The 16,245-nt window shown below is 42.0% G+C and overlaps 1 long non-coding RNA gene and 1 pseudogene across 1 annotated transcript; both read left to right on the top strand.

Annotated features, from left to right (window-relative positions):
* Positions 1-327: 327 nt before the first annotated feature.
* LOC116664233 lies at positions 328-15,919 on the top strand. The gene is made up of 3 exons (XR_004320633.1): positions 328-444; positions 10,959-10,962; positions 15,909-15,919. It is a non-coding gene; the product is annotated as an uncharacterized LOC116664233 (long non-coding RNA).
* On the top strand, positions 4,912-5,627 carry LOC102519171 (annotated as a pseudogene).
* Positions 15,920-16,245: the final 326 nt, after the last annotated feature.

Genomic DNA, 16,245 nt, shown 5'->3' with positions numbered 1-16,245 from the left:
CGTGCTAAGGGCCCACACAGACCGCCCGTTTACTCCTCACAGCCGCCATGCGGGGAGGTATTATTACTACTGCTTCTCACAGGTTAAGCTACAGAGACACAGACAGACTAAGTACCGTGATCTGGGTCACACAGGTGGTCACTGGCCGAACCAGGAACCTCAACTGGTCTTCTAACTCACGTCTAGGCTGCTCTCGCCCCTGTATAACAAACAGCACCTCCATCTTTCCTGGCTGCCTCACCTTCCCCTTCTGCCAATCCATGTATATGGATGAAGAGACAATTTGGATTTTTTTTTTAATTTGGGGGGGGGGGGTTGGAGGTGGCGGGTAATAATTAGAGTAATTTTTTCATTTTATTTTATGGAGGTACTGGGGATTGAACCTAGGACCTTGTACATGTTAAGCATACACTGTACCAATCACTGAGCTATACCCCTACCCCTGTCAATCCATTTTTAGTTTTCCTATTGCTGCCATGTCAAAATTCATGGCTTAAACAATAAAAATGTATTATCTAACAGTGCTGAAAGTCAGACATTCAAAATGAGTCTCACTGGGCTAAAATCAAGGTGTTGGTACAGCTGTGTTCCTTGTGGAGGCGCTAGAGGAGAAGCCATTTCCTCACCTCTTTCCAGCTGCTAGAGGCTGCCTTTATTCCTTGGCTTATGGCTTCATCCCTCTACCTTCAAAACCAGCAGCGTCAGGCTGAGTCCTTATCACGTTGCCATCTCTCTGCTTCTCCCTCTTCCACTGATAAGGAATCTTGTGATTATATTAAGTCCACCAGGATAATCTCATCTCTAGATCATCTGATTAGCAACCCTAATTTCATTTGCAAACTTAATTTCCCTTTACCATGTAGCCTCACATTTTCACAGGATGTAGGAATTAGAACGTGAACATTCTGGGGGAGGAGAGGCCCACCAGAAGCCAGCACTGAAATAATCTTTTACTATCACTTCAAATGACCTTGCTTTTCCTTTGCTATCAATTACAAACTTTTTAATTTAGATGTTTATATTCCTGCCTTGTTCTTCAAAATTTGGTGTAGTTTTAGAATATGTACTATAGGATAGAAAATTACAATTTAATAAATCAAAGTTGAAGAGAGGATTCTGGGAAAATAGCAGATACGAAGCACCAGGAATCTGTCTCCCTCACCTGGGCAACAACTGAGCTGGCAGAATCTGATGTAACTATTTAGGAACTCTGGAGTCTACTGAAGGTTTGTAATTTCCAGGAAGCTAGTTTTGGTCAGCTTCAACTCTCAGCATAGTATAAAGCACTAATGCCCCGCCTGCCAGCCCCATGGTAGGTAGCTGTGCATGCATTTCTGGACTAACCTGCACACAGCTTGTGGAAAGCAGGGCGGGCAATAAGGATCCTGTCCTCTAAATACTGGTGATCTGTGTCCTAATCGCTAACTGCTGTTGCTGATGTTAGAAGTGCAGACACAGAGATGGGCAGCCACTGTTGCACTGCACCCCCTGCATTGGTACAAGCCTCTTCCCATCCAACTTAAGAAACTTCTACAAGATTTAAAGGAATGCCCCCTCCTACTTCTTTTTCCTATTTTCCCCATTTGGGGAAACAGACATTAAACACTAGGACATTCAAAAGCATCTGAGAAATTAGAAAGTCACCACACATGCCCAGGGAAGGGCACAGGCTCAAAAGAGACCTGAGAAGAGGTAAGTCTATACCTCAGACTAATCCTTGGCAGAGAAAGCTTATAGAAATTTTTTAAAAAGCAAATCAAAACAAAATCAAAGCCAAAAAACCTTGGGGAAGGGAAAGAATCTGATTTCATTAAATTCAAATGTTCATGTTTTCAACAACAACAAACAAACAAAAAATCACAAGGCATACAAAGAACAGGAATGTCCCAGAGAAAGAAGCCCATTCAAAGGAAAAAAAAAAATCACAAATCACACCAACAGAACTACCCCAGGAAAAACCAGATGGCGGACCTCCTATAAAAAGACTGCTTAAAAAACCATCTTAAAGATGCTCAAAGAACTAAAAGACATGGTGAATGTCAATAAAGAAATAGAAAACCTAAAAGGAAACTCTATTATACTGCAAAATTTAATAACTGAAATGAAAATTTCAAAAACTGACTTGAGCAGGCAGAATAAAGTATCGGCAAACTTGAAGATAGGACAATGGAGATTATCAAATGTGAGGAATGAAAAGATAAAAGTGAACAGAGCCTAAAGAAACTGTAGGACATCACTAAGCAAACCACCATACACATTGTAGGAATCTCAAGTTAGAAATCAGTAACAGAAGGAAAACTGGAAAATTAATAAATGTGTAGAAATTAAATAACTCACTCTTAAATAACCAATGAATCAAAGGAGAAATCAGAAGAGACATTAGAAGATATTTAGAAACTAATGAAAACAAAAATACAACATACCAAAGCTTACGGAACACAGCAAAAGCAGTGCTAAGGGGGGCATTTACAACTACTAGCACTTACATTGAAAAACAAGAAATATGTCAAATCAACAACCTGACTTTACAACTAAGAAACTAGGAAAAAGGAAATAATAAACCCAAAGCTAGCAGAAGGAAGGAAATAATTAAGATTAGAGATGAGATAAATACAATAAAGGGTAGAAAAACAATAGGGAAAATCAATGAAGCCAAAAATCAGAAAACATCAGCAAAATTTACAAACCTTCAGCTAGAATAATTTGGAAAAAAGAGACGACACAAATTACTAAAACAAAGTAAATGAAAGTGGGGACATAACTACTGAGTCTACATACATAAAAAGGATTACCAGAGAGTACTATGAACAACTGGTATGTCAAAACATTGGATAACCTGGATGACATGGACAAATTCCTAGAAACATACCAAGGCTGAATCATAAAGAAATAGAAAATCTGAATAGACCTATAATAGTAAGGAGAGTGAACCAGTAATCAAACCACTCTCCCAACAATTGAAATGTCTAGACCTGATGACTCAGTCATGAATGCTACCAAGCATTGAAAGAAGAACTAATATAAATCATCCTCAAACTTCTCAAAAATTGAAGGGGAAACACTTCCAAACTCATTCTATGAGACCAGCATTACTCTAATACCAAAGCCAGACAAAGACACTGCAAGAAAACTACAGACCAATATCCCTTATGAACACTATTGCAAAAATCCTCAACAAAATACTAGCAAACCAAATTCAACAGCATATTAAAAAGATTATACACCATGACCAAGTGGAATTTATCCTTAGACTGCAAGGAGGGTTCAACATATGAAAAACTGATCAATGTAAGAATACCACAGTAACAGAATGAAGGGAAAAAGCCTTCATAGTCATCTCAATTGGTGCAGAAAAAGCATCTGACAAATTCAACACCCTTTTAAGGTAAAAAAAACCATTCAACAAACTAGGAAAAGAAAGGAGGAAAGGAAGAAAGGAAGTACGTAAGTAAGTCATCCAAACCAGAAAGGAAGAAGTAAAATTATCTCTGTTCACAGATGATATCCTATATGTAGGCAACCTTAGAGTCCACCAAAAAAAAAAAAAAAAAAAAAAAACCTGTTAGAACTAATAAATGAATTCAGCAAAGTAACAGCATACAAAGTCAGCATACAAAAAATCAGTTGCACTTCTATAAGCAATGATGAACAAACTGAAAAGGATATTTTTAAAACAGTCACACTACAATAACATCCACTACAATAGCATCAAAATGAATAAAATACTTAGGAATTAACTTACCTGAGGAAGTTAAAGACATACAACGAAAACTATACGACATTGCTGAAATTAAAGTAGGCATAAATAAGTGGAAACACATCCCATGTTCATGAATTAGAAGACTTAATATTGTTTAAAATGCCCATATTACCCAAAACTATCTACAGATTCAATGCAATCCCTATCAAAATCTCATAGTTATTTTTTGGAGAAATAGAAAATTTCATCCTAAAACTCCTCTGGAAATTCAAGGGACCCAGAATAGCAGAAACAGTCTTGAAAAAGAAGAACAAAGTTGGAGGTCTCATACTTCCTGATTTCAGAACTTACTACAAAGCTATAGTAATCAAATGGTGTGGTGGTGGCATAAAGATAGACATATAGACCAATGGAATAGAACAGAGACCCCAGAAATAAGCCCTCATGTATATGGTCAATTTTCAACAAGGATGCCAAGACCATTCAATGGAGAAATGACAGTCTTTTCAACAAATGATGCTAGGAAAACTGGACAGCCACATGTAAAAGAATGAAGTTGGATTCTTCCCTAATTCCATCTACAAAAATTAACTCAAAATGGATCACAGAACTCAACATAAGACCTAAATCATAAAACTCTCAGAAGAAAACAGTAAACACTTTATGACACTGGATTTGGCAATGATTTCTTGGATATGACACCAAAGACACAGGCAACAAAAGAAAAAACAGACAAGTTGGACTTCATGAAAATTAAAAACTTTGGTGCATCAAAGGACAGTTCCACCGAGGGAGGGTATAGCTTAAGTGGTAGAGCACATATTTAGCATGCAGGAGGTCCTGGGTTCAATCCCTAGTACCTCCTCTAAAAATAAATAAATAGATCTAATTATCTCCCCACACACTCACAAAAAAAAACTATTTGTGTGGTTGCCAGGGGGGAGGGAGGTGAGTAGGGACAGACTGGGAGTTTGAGATTTATAGATACTGACAGGTATATACAGAATAGATAAACAAGTTTATCCTGTATAGCACAGGGAAATATATTCAAGATCTTGTAGTAGCTCACAGTGAAAAAGAATATGAAAACGAATATATGTGTACTCATGGATGACTGAAAAACTATGTTGTACACCAGAAATTGACACAACATTGTAAACTGACTATAACTCAATTTAAAAAAAAAAAAAGGACAGTTCCACCGTCTTCCCCAAGAATCACCACAATTTGTTTCCTGCTTCAGCAGTGCTTGGAATGGAACGGGCATGAATCCTCCATGACTGCTGGTGCTCAGAGCCAGCCCTCTGCCCCCTCCTCTGTGCTCTTTGCCCCAAGGTCCCCCACTGCTGATCAAGTGCTGGGCAGCCACCCGCTCTGACCACCAAGGCCCCTCACTGATGGACCAGAACTACCATGAGGAGTCAGAGGCCACCATCAACCACAAGATCAGCCTGGAGCTCTGCACCTCCTACCTCTACCTCTCCTTGTCTTACTACTTTGACTGCAACAATGTAGCTCTGAAGAGCTTTGCCAAATATTCTCTTCATCAGATCTCATGAGGAGAGAAAGCATGCTGAGAAACTGATGAAGCTGCAGAACCCATGAGGTGATCCAGTCTTCCTCCAGGATATCAAGAAACCAGATCAGGAGAACTGGGAGAATGGGCTGAATACAATGGAGTGTGTGTTTCACTTGGAAAGCATGACTCAGTCACTGCTGAAGCCACGGACGAAACAAGCTGGCCACTGACAAAAACAACCCCTACTTGTTGACTTCACTGAGACTCATTACCTGAATGAGCCAGTGAAATCCGAAGAACTGGGAGACCACATAATCAATTTGCCCAAGATGGGGGCCGGAGAATCTGGCATGGAAGAGCATCTATTTGACAAGCCCATCCACGGGAGACAGTGCTAATGAGAGCTAATTCTTAGGCTGGCTTCTCCTATCTCCTTGGTGACTCCCCTGGTTACCAAGGCAGCGCGTGCATGTTGGAGTGTCCTTTACCTTTATTATAGGTTGTACCAAAACATCTACTTAAGTTCTTTCATTTGTACCCTTCCCTCAAATAGAGCAATTTGGTGCTGCCCCCCCACCCCAAAGACACTTTCAACAGCGTGAAAAGGTAACCCATGAACGGGAGAAAATATTTGCAAATCATAAATGTGATAAGGGTTACTATCAAAAGTATATTGAGAACTTTTCAAACTAAACAACAACAAAAAACCCAGGTAATTTGATTCAAAAATAGGTAAAGGACTCCAATAGACATTCACCTCAAAGACAGGTGAATGGCCAATAAGCACATGAAAAGATACTCAACATCACTAATCACTAGATTAATGCAAATCAAAACTACAATGAGATACCACCTCACACCCATTAGCGTAGCTACTATCAAAAAATCCAAAATAACAAATGTTGGCAAGGACGTGGAGAAATTAGAACCCTTGTGCACTATTAGTGTAAATGTAAATGGTTCAGCAGCTGTGGAAAACAGTTTTGCAGTCCCTCAAAAAATTAAAAATAGATCTAGTATATGACCCAGCCATTCCACTTCTGGGTATATGCCCAAAAGAATTAAAAGCAGAGTCTCAAAGGTATATTTGTACACCCATGTTTATAGCAGTTTTATTTGCCATAGCTTGGAAGCAACCCAAGTGTCCAGGAATGGATGAATGAGTAAGCAAAACATGGTATATGCATTACAGGGGAACATTTTTCTGCCTTAAAAAGGAAGGAAATTCTGACATACGCTACAACGTGGATGAACCCTGAGAATGTTATGCTAACTGAAAGCAGTCACAAAAAGACTAACGCTGTAGGATTCCATCTGTATGAGGTACCTGGAGTAGTCAAAATCATAGAGGCAGAAAGTAGAATGGTGGTTGCCAGGGGCTGAGGGGAAAGCGAAACAATGAGTCATTGTTTAGTGGGTGTGGAGTTTCAGTTTTGTAAGATGAGTTTGTAAGAGTTCTGGGGATGGATGGTGGTGATGGTTGCTCAACAGTTCGAATGTAATTAATACCACTAAACTGTTACTTAAACATTGTCAAGATGATGACTTTCATGTGTATTTTACAACTTAAAACATTTTGGAAAAAAAAATCAAGGCTAATTCAGGCCAAATCCAGTGTCCAGATATACAGACCTTATGTATATCTATGTAGTTGGTAAATTAAGCGACAAATTTGACTTACCATCCCTCTACTACCTCTGAGAGTCCTAGGGCATATATTTTACAACCAAGCATCCCTATGCATTCACCAAGTGAAGGGAAAGTATACTTTAGCCAAACGGTCTCAATCATGAGTGGAGAATAGAGGCATTTCATACATGCAAAGCCTCAAAAAAATTTACATCCCAGGCATTCTTTCTTAGGAGAGTAGCATATGCCAAAATCAGTCCTTAACGGCTACTATAAGGCAGCATGTATTTTCCTCTAACCTCTTCACAGAACTGACTATAAACCCCCGGAGGGAAGGACCACATTTATACCTCTACGACTCAACAGGATTTTGAGACTGTGTTCATTCCACAGTAGGGATTCAGTACATGTTATTTATTCTAGAGGTATTACCAACAGAAAGTGAATCTTCCGTTAGCAGCGACCAGGGAGGGATGTTGTCAGATGGGACACAGAGAGTGTTAAGGCTCATTTCTCTAGCCATTCCCTCAGCAGCACTCCATCATCTGGTCCCACTTCTGCCTCTAGTTCTCACCAGCATACTCCCTCCCAGCTGTAATCTTCGTGGCTGCTTCTTCCAGGAATAATCATTAATATTCTCCATGATCATTAGTCATATTTAACCACAGAATTACAAACACAGGTAGTTTCTTTTGCTTGACTGTCGAGAAACTTCCTGGATTAGGAAGAACAGTTGCACCCCACTTCCAAGGAAAGATTGCCCCTTCAGTTCCACTAAGTCCCACCAGGTGGCGGTGACACAGTACAGACGAGTTCCAGTTTGATCCCTGTTTATTGAAAGGATCCATCTCCTTTTGCCATTGACGTTATAAAATTTATTTTTAGTGTGACTTGATGGGCCTTGTCTGTAACGCAGCAATATTGGAATCAGACTCTGACACCTAATCACACGGATATAAGCTCTATTAGATTTCAATTAGCATTCACTCTGATTTGATTATAAGGCTTCAACCATTCAAATGGCTAATAGAGAGACATTTAGATAATTGCAGCTGTCTGGGGTTGTTACATTTGCTATCATTTTCACAGGGTGATTCATGCAAAGACAGGGCCATAAAATTTGTTTTTGTTGGCAGAGACAAGGAACGAGGGCTTACTGGGGTGGGGGCGCTGTGAAGCATTGTGCCCTTGTGGTCTGGCATTTGGGATTGTTTTTTAATTAGGAGGGAACTAGGAGGGATAGGTGCTTGCCATGTAGCTGTTTTCCAAAAAGATACTCTTGATTCTCCATCCACACTATTGTTTCATTTGGCAAAAGAGAAGAGGCATTGGCCAAGTTTCCTTTTCCTCTCTTTTAATTGAACTGGACTATGTCTGAACTGAGCAGATAAACCACATCAAAACTCACCTCCTGCACAAAGACCTTTCCAAGTAATTGGAATTGGGGTCTCCCCTCTCACCTAATACTAGGGGTGTTCTACCAAAGTTGCTAAACCACTTAGTGAGGACATTGAGACATCCTTTCAACATAAAATGAGTAGTTGGACTAAATGATCTTCAAGGTCACTTCAGCCCCCACCGTCTCCAATTACAGGGATCAAACAAAAAAATATCTCTGCCACTAAGAGCCCCCGAAGTCTGGGAGCAGGACCAGTTGCCTGAGGTTTTGGAGTGGCCCATACGTGCTGTATGCTGGGTGGGACAGAGGGCTTGCTCTAGAGAGGTGAGGAAACTCTGTGGGCCACTAAGAGCCTGGACTTCAAGTCTCTTGGAAAGGAACAAAAGTCATCAGCAAAAACTCATTTGTTTTTGAATCCAATACTTTACCACTTTTATCCATAGATAACTTGATAATTAGCCAGTATGGCTTCAAAACTATATTCCACTTACAGAAACAAATGTGGTCTCTGAAGACCCGAAAGCAAATGGTGAGGAAGCTCAGAAATGTCTTTTGTTCTGCTAGAAAGAAAATCTTTCTCATGTAATAATGTGAAAACATTAATTCTCATAAATACCCCTCCATTCTCAGAGGCCTAGGACATAACCTCCTAGAGCCCAGGACTGCATGTTCTCAGTCCTACATTTTGGGGCAGGACCTAGCCCGGGGCTCCACCGACAACAGTCAGACACTTTGCCGGGCCAGAGGTCAATTCTACTCCAGGTCAGACGTGTATGTGAGAACATAAGGAAACAAAACTTTCTTAGAACAATTACCCCTCTGGCCTAGTAGTTTGCCTTCTATATGTTTGAATATGAATTCAGTAATCATCCAAAAAGACAAACATCCTAGTCTGTTCTTTACTGCGTTGAGGGTTTTTTGGTTTTTTTTTTTTTTAACCCCAAGACAGGTGGCGGTGGGGTGAGCCAGGACCCAAAAGTCTTGACCATAAAAAGAATGTAGGGCTGACAAACCGAAGGTCTGAGCCACCACCCACGACTCAAATGGGTGGGGTCCATTTTTCCCAGAAGTGCAAACAATGTAATTTGTAATACAGAAAAAATGTGGCAGCTTTTGCCAGGGCAATTCTCTCAGCATTCAGTGGAGAGGTCGGAGTGGAGGTGGGGGGCATGGACTGGGAAGAGGGGGCGTGGGGCCATGCACACTTACACATAAAAAGGGGTCAAAGAAACACATTTCCTCCTGGTCTGTCCCTCCACAGTGGCCTGTATTCGGTTGTTTTGGGAAAACCTGGAGCTGAGCAAACTCCTTAGCCACTTGGTGGAGGGCGTGCATAGCCTCAGTATCAGGATATCCAACCACCCGGGCTTGGGGCCTGATGCTCCCTCAGTAGATAATCCGTTTTAGTACAAGAGAAATGGAATGACATTTTCTGGAGGGATTTCCTAAGTGTTGTTAAAAATCCATTCCTAGGATCCCACCATTGATCTGGCTTTCTGTGATCTCTTCCCCAGACTCAGCCCACCTCAGCCACCCCGCTTCCCGGCTTCCCGGCTGCTCCTCCCAGCCTGCTCCCGCCGCAGGGCCTCTGTGCCAGCACCCGCCCAGCTCACTCCCCGCTCTTCCTTCACTCCTCTTCAGTGTTGCCCTCACATCTTGCCAGCCAGTCTGCTGAAAACTTCAGCAGGTCCTCCTGCCCTGACATGTCTACCCCTTCCTCGCATTTATTTTTCTCCTAAGCACTCTCACCAGGGTATTCTACATTGTACTTATTGATCTAGTCTATTTGTATCTTCTGTACAAGGTAAGCTCCCTGAGGGCAGAGTTTGGGACTGTAGCTCCCAGGCTTAGAAGAGTGTCTCAATCACGGACCTAGTCAACAAACTATGGTTACCAAGGGAAAAAGTGGAGGGGGGTATAAATTGGGAGTTCAGGATCTGCAGATACTAACTACTATATATAAAATAGATAAACAATAAGTTCATACTGTAAAGCACAGGGAACTATATTCAATATCCTGTAGTAAACTATAATAAAAAGAATATGAAAATGAATATATGTATGTGTATGTATGACAAACATTATGACGTACAGCAGAAATTGACACATTGTAACTGACTATACTTCAATAAAAAAGAATGCAAATTAAAACAAGAAGGGCCTACTGTATAGCACAGGGAACTACATTCAATTTCTTGTAATAAGCTATAATAGAAAAGAATCTGAAAATATACATGTATGTATATGTATAACTGAATTGCTTTGCTGTACACCTGAAACTAACATTATAAATCAACTATACTTCAATAAAAAAATTAAATTTAATTTAAAAAGAGTGTCTAAAATAGCGTGGGCACTCAAAACAGAGCTTTGAATGAATAAGGTTCAGTTCCATATTCATACTTTCCACAAGGACACTCTTGACTCACATAAAGAAAGTATTCTTTCTAGGCAAATTAATATTCTAAGGAGGGTTTCTTAGAGAATGATTAAGCATCCTGGGAAACCTAGTTGCTTTCTAGAATCCTCAAGTACTTTTAAGTACTTGTTAGAGATGAAGAGGCTCAGACAGCAGTGTTTCTCAAAGTGTGGCCCTGGCCAGAAGCAAGAGAGAACCTGAAACTTGTAAGAAGGGCATTTTCAAGCCCCATGCTAGACCTACTGAATGCAAATCTCTGGGAGTGGGGCTCAGCAATCCAGTGTTTTAAAAGCCCTGTGGTGACTCTCACGTAAGCTACAGTTTGAGGACTAACCACTGATACCAGAGGAAGGGGCAGTGGGCTAAATTTTCTAGAGATCTGGATTCCAGTTCTGATCTATTTCATGTGTGACTTTGGGGACATCCCTTAACCTCATCTACCTCCATCTCTGCACTTATAAAATGAAAGAGCTGCTAAATTTTTATTATAAATTTAATGTACTAATGGTAAATCTTTCAATCACAGCCCTGAAAAACCCCTTTAGTTAGCCTTGTAATTGTATGCTTGCAAGTAATTAAACATCGTATCTTAAGTAAAATTTTCTTTTCTTTCAGTTGGCCTTTCTCTTCTCAAGTTAGCCTGAATGGTGAGCAAGTCACACAGACAGTCTCGCCACACTACATACTTCTTCCAATCTCCTGTTCCTCTCAGGTTTTCAGCTTCTGGGACAGCCCTCTCTTCCAGTTTCCCTCCCATCTATTTGGATGTTTCTTCTCAGTTTCTCCTGCTGGCTTCTTAACCTCAGCCCACCCCTTAAACGCTGGTAGTTCCCATCTTGGTTCCTGGAATCTACACACAATTCTGGATGGCTCTGTCTTCACCCTGACTTTAGCTCTTTCTCAAGTAAGCTGATGACTTCCAGGTATTTCATTCTCTTAGAAACCCCCACGTTAAATCAACTGTTAGATACCCACCAGCCCCTCAGGTTAACCTGCTCAAGACAGAGCTCATCACCATCCCCCAATTCACGCTTCCTCCTATTTTCCCACGAAGTTGCCCAGATCAGTAACAGAGACCTCCTAAACCCTTCCCTCTCATCCAATCAGTCACCCAGACCTGTAGATCCTTGTTTTGGATCTCGTTAGCCATCTCTCTGCCTCACTTTCCAGTCACTGCCTTTTAACTAGTCACCAGCTTCATGCCTAACCCATCCCAGTCTATTTGCCACGCCATCTTCCAAAGCACGCGGATGAAGGCCTCCGTGTCAAGTCCCTCAGTGGCTCTCCGTGGCTTTCCAGGGGCTGTTCCAGCCTCTCAGCTCAGTCACCTGGCCGTGATCCGTCTCCCTCCTGCCCAACCCTCCTCTCCCTCCACCGCACACCCAGCCCTGTACAACTGTTTGTTTTACTCCTCCATGCTTTGCCACAGACTCCACCTTCTCCCCACATGTCCTTCTCCTCTTTTCCAGATGGCTCCTACCTGTCCTTTAAAAGCTGTCCTTTATCACCTCACACCTGTCAGAATGACTATCATCAGAAAGAACACAAATAACAAATGTTGGCAGGGAGATGGAGAAAAGGGAACCTTCCTACACTGATGGTGGGAATGTAAATTGGTGCAGCCACTATGGAAAACAGCATGGAGGTTCCTCAAAAAACAGAAAATAGAGTTTCCATATGACCCAGCAATCCCACTCCTAGGCACAGATCCAAAAGAAACAAAAACACTAATTCGAAAAGATACATGCACCTCAATGTTCACAGCATTATTTACAACAGCCAAGACATGGAAGCAACCTTAGTGTCCATCAACAGATGACTGGATAAAGAAGATGTGGTATATATACACAATGGAATACTACTCATTTATAACAAAAAGAATGAAATTTTGCCACTTTTCAGCAGCATGGATGGACTTGGAGGGTATTATGCTGAGTGAAATAAGTTAGAAAAAAGACAAATACTGTATGATATCACTTATATGTGGAATCTAAAATATACAACAAACTAGTGAAAAAAAGCAGCAGAGTCACAGATAAAGAAAACAATCTAGTGGTGACCAGTGGGAGAGGAAAGGGAGGAGGAGCAAGATAGGGGCAGGGAATTAAAAGGTCCAAACTACTATGTCTAAAATAAATGAGCCACAAGGATGTATTGTACAGCACAGGGAATATAGCCAATAAGTTACAGTAACTATAAGTGGAGCATAACCTTTAAAATGTGTGAATTACTACATTATATACCTGTAACTTACATGATATTGTACATCAACTATACTTCAATTTTTAAAAAGCTGTCCTTGACCGACCCTCCCAGTCTGCCTTAGCCTCCACCATTCTCTGCTCCCAGAGCACTTTGTTTTGACCTCAACCACAGCCTTATCGCTCTTCACTGGAATCACTCCTTGACCTGGTTATCTCCCCACCAGCCTCTAAGTTCCTTAAGAGCCAGGAGCCTGTTTTCTTTTCTTTGTCCCTTCAGACCCCAGCAGTGCCACTAAGCACAAAAGAAGCGTTTAATGAACGCTGGACAAATTAATGCTCATTTTTTCTTTCTATAGGATACATTTTTCCTCTAGTGATTTCTTTTTTCATATTAGCCATGAGTGTCAACGTGCCACATTTCTTTTCTCTGAACCAGTCCTTTTGACTAACCATGGCTCCAGGCAGGTAGGGACAGACATCTGGACTTGGTCCTGGAGCAGGAACTAAGAAAGTGAATTTACGCAGAGGGAAAGCATCTGATCAGAGGTCTGGGGTGGGAGGGAGGGCAGCCTGTCTGTGGGAACTGTGACATTTTGAAAGCACCAAACTCACTGTCACCTTGAGCTTTTCCTGTGGGGCAAAAAGGGTGACAGAGGCGGGGGCTTTTGTCCTCTCTTGTGGGCAGATTTCCCCGGTGAGTTTTCCTTTTGTGGTGCCTGTGGCCATGAAGGAGCTTTCCCCAGGAACCCCCCACCTATTTTTAGCTTCAGTTCAACGCCCTGCAGACGGCACCCCTCCCATATACTTATGCGTTAATTTTCAATCCCGCTGTTGCCAGAATGAATCAGCCAGGGCTGGCCTGATAAAGTGCTAGACCTGAAGTGAGAAGACTTGAAATGAGAAGGTACGACCTTTAACAGTGGAAAGTTGCAAAGATGCCCTGACACCTAAGGCACTGAATAACCTCCCTGTGCTACTTTTATAGAACAGTTGAGTGTATGTTCAGATGTAACGTTATTTGAATAAATTTCTCTGTGTTCTCTGAGATTCCGAACCTGCACCGGATAATCTAAACTCACCCACCCCGGGATTTCCTCTTTAAGGAAAGCTTATCTGGGAAAAGAACTGTCCTCAATGTTGCCTGAACCAGATAGACTACACGCTACGTATCATTCCTGGTACACGATGCGCTTTCCGTTGTGAATACTGACTATGTTAGTTGGTATATGCTTTGTTACGCTAGGTCAAGCTCTTGGGGTATGATGTTTTGTGTTGAAAATGCTGCTGCTTCTGAAAGATCATCCTGGAAGGACAGCTTCCTCTCCTCCACTGTGTCTGGCCAACCGCATGTCCACGCGCCTTCGGCCTTGCAGCCCATTGAAGGGAGTTCTGGTGATTCATCGCCCTGCTGGGTAACCTCTCAATCAACCAGACTGATTCCTATTCAGACTCCTTCCCCTCATTCCACGTCCCCACAGGATTTTTGACACAAGGGATACTCTAGGCAAATGCTTATCTAGTCCTCTAAAGTAGACCTTTTGCCCCAGCTTCCTTTTTGATCTCTTGTCCTGAGGAGCTGGACTAAGTTACAAGCATGCCTCCAGGACCTCATCTATCTTTGTACTGAATGTTTTGAGGAGTCGTCTGCCTCCTCTTCCTGGGTCCCACCCTGGAGGTTACTCTCAGGCAGCAGAGAGGAAAGATAGAAAAGGGGGGCACCACCCATATCTATTTATAATCTCTTCACCCCTCTTATTAATGCTCTGATCTCTAGATGGGCTGAGTTCTATGGTGGCTCTAGTTTGGCTTCCTGTGCTCCTAATAGTCTTTATCCCACGGATGTCTCCTTCCTTCGTAAAATGAGAAAGGTAACACTTCACTCACTCCAAGTCAGAAGCTGGACCAGATGAGCTCTGGAGAGAATTTCCAGGTAGAGAAGAGTTGATTGGACCAAGAGTGAGATATTAACCAAGAAGAAGAATCAGAGAACAATTCTGTTAGGTCTGAAGAACAGAGGATGCCCACGCCTTAAACAATGGATGGGACAAGGGAGACACAGAAGAAATGAATTTTCTCCTCCCGGCCCAGCAGTGCCCCTTCCACTCCGCATCCCTATGTCTAACTAGAGTCAAAATGGGACATTGAGGCGGGAGGATACAGTTCAATGGGTTGAGTGCATGCTTAGCATGCACAAGGTCCGGGGTTCAATCCCCAGTACCTCCATTAAATAATTACCTCCCCCGCCAAAAAAAAGGGAGGCACTGAGCAATAACTAAGCAACACAAAGCCACATGTGACCACAGGCCCTATGTGCACATCAGGTCATATGAATTAGAAAGATTCAAAAAAGGGCAGAGCACTCCAGGGAGAGGACGATAGGGAAGGACTCTTGGAAAGGGTAGGTCCTGGCAAGGAAGTGGAAAGAAGTTGGTCCTTGGGCAGGAAGGGAGAGCAGAGGCTGCAGCCCAGGCCACAGCTGCTGCAGCAGAGTGTTGGGGCGGGAGAGAAATGGGGATGAGGGGTGGCCACGCTGTGCAGACCCTGACTCTGGAGGGCTGTAAATTCAGACTGTGTCCTTCAGGTCACGGTAGGTCACTAGAGGTTGTTACAGGAGATTACAGGACAGAAATGTGTGTCAGTGAAAAGAGATTTAATTGTATAGTTGTAACCCTTTTATATTACTTGAAGTTTTTCTTCGAGTTTTTTGGTTTAATGGAGGCACTGGAGTACTGGGGACGGAACCCAGGACCTCGTGTATGCTGAGCACATGCTCTACCGCTGAGCTAGACCCCTACCTCTCTTTTAAATTGGATTTTAAAAAAATTTTTTTCCTACTTGAATTTTTTAAAACCCTTTTAACCACATGCAAGTGCTATGTCTTTTTAATGCTACAGAAAATACAACATATAATTCATGCCAACGCCTTTGAAACATGTGTCAACAGGAACAGTCAAGCCACACTGTTAGTGTGGAAGGGACAGCGGGAGGGGCAGCACGGAGTGGTGGGTTTGAATGCTGGCTCTGGCCTTCTGAGTGAGTGACAATCTTTCTGAGCCTCAAATTCCTTTAAAAAGCAGATCATGAAAGTCATCTAAGAGAACAGTTACGAAGATTAAATAGGATAAAGTGTATCAAGTGCCGGTCATGGTAAGTGTTCAATAAATGTCTAAATAATAAATTGAGAGGCTGCTCTGGTACAACAGGGCCTGCATTAATGTGGTGACAGTGGAAATGGGAAGGGAGTGAACTGCAATCATTTCAAAAGCTAGATGAAATGAACTGATCGGCTACAGGGACTTCAGGAGAGAGAACACTTGCGGCTTTCCCCGGGGCTGTGGTAAATGACGCACTACAGTCACACCTAAATATCCAGTC

This window comes from Camelus ferus, chromosome 6 (assembly GCF_009834535.1).
Source record: "Camelus ferus isolate YT-003-E chromosome 6, BCGSAC_Cfer_1.0, whole genome shotgun sequence".
NCBI lineage: Eukaryota > Metazoa > Chordata > Mammalia > Artiodactyla > Camelidae > Camelus > Camelus ferus.
Note: the sequence above shows the minus strand (reverse complement) of the source record. Positions and strands in the feature narration are given on the sequence as shown.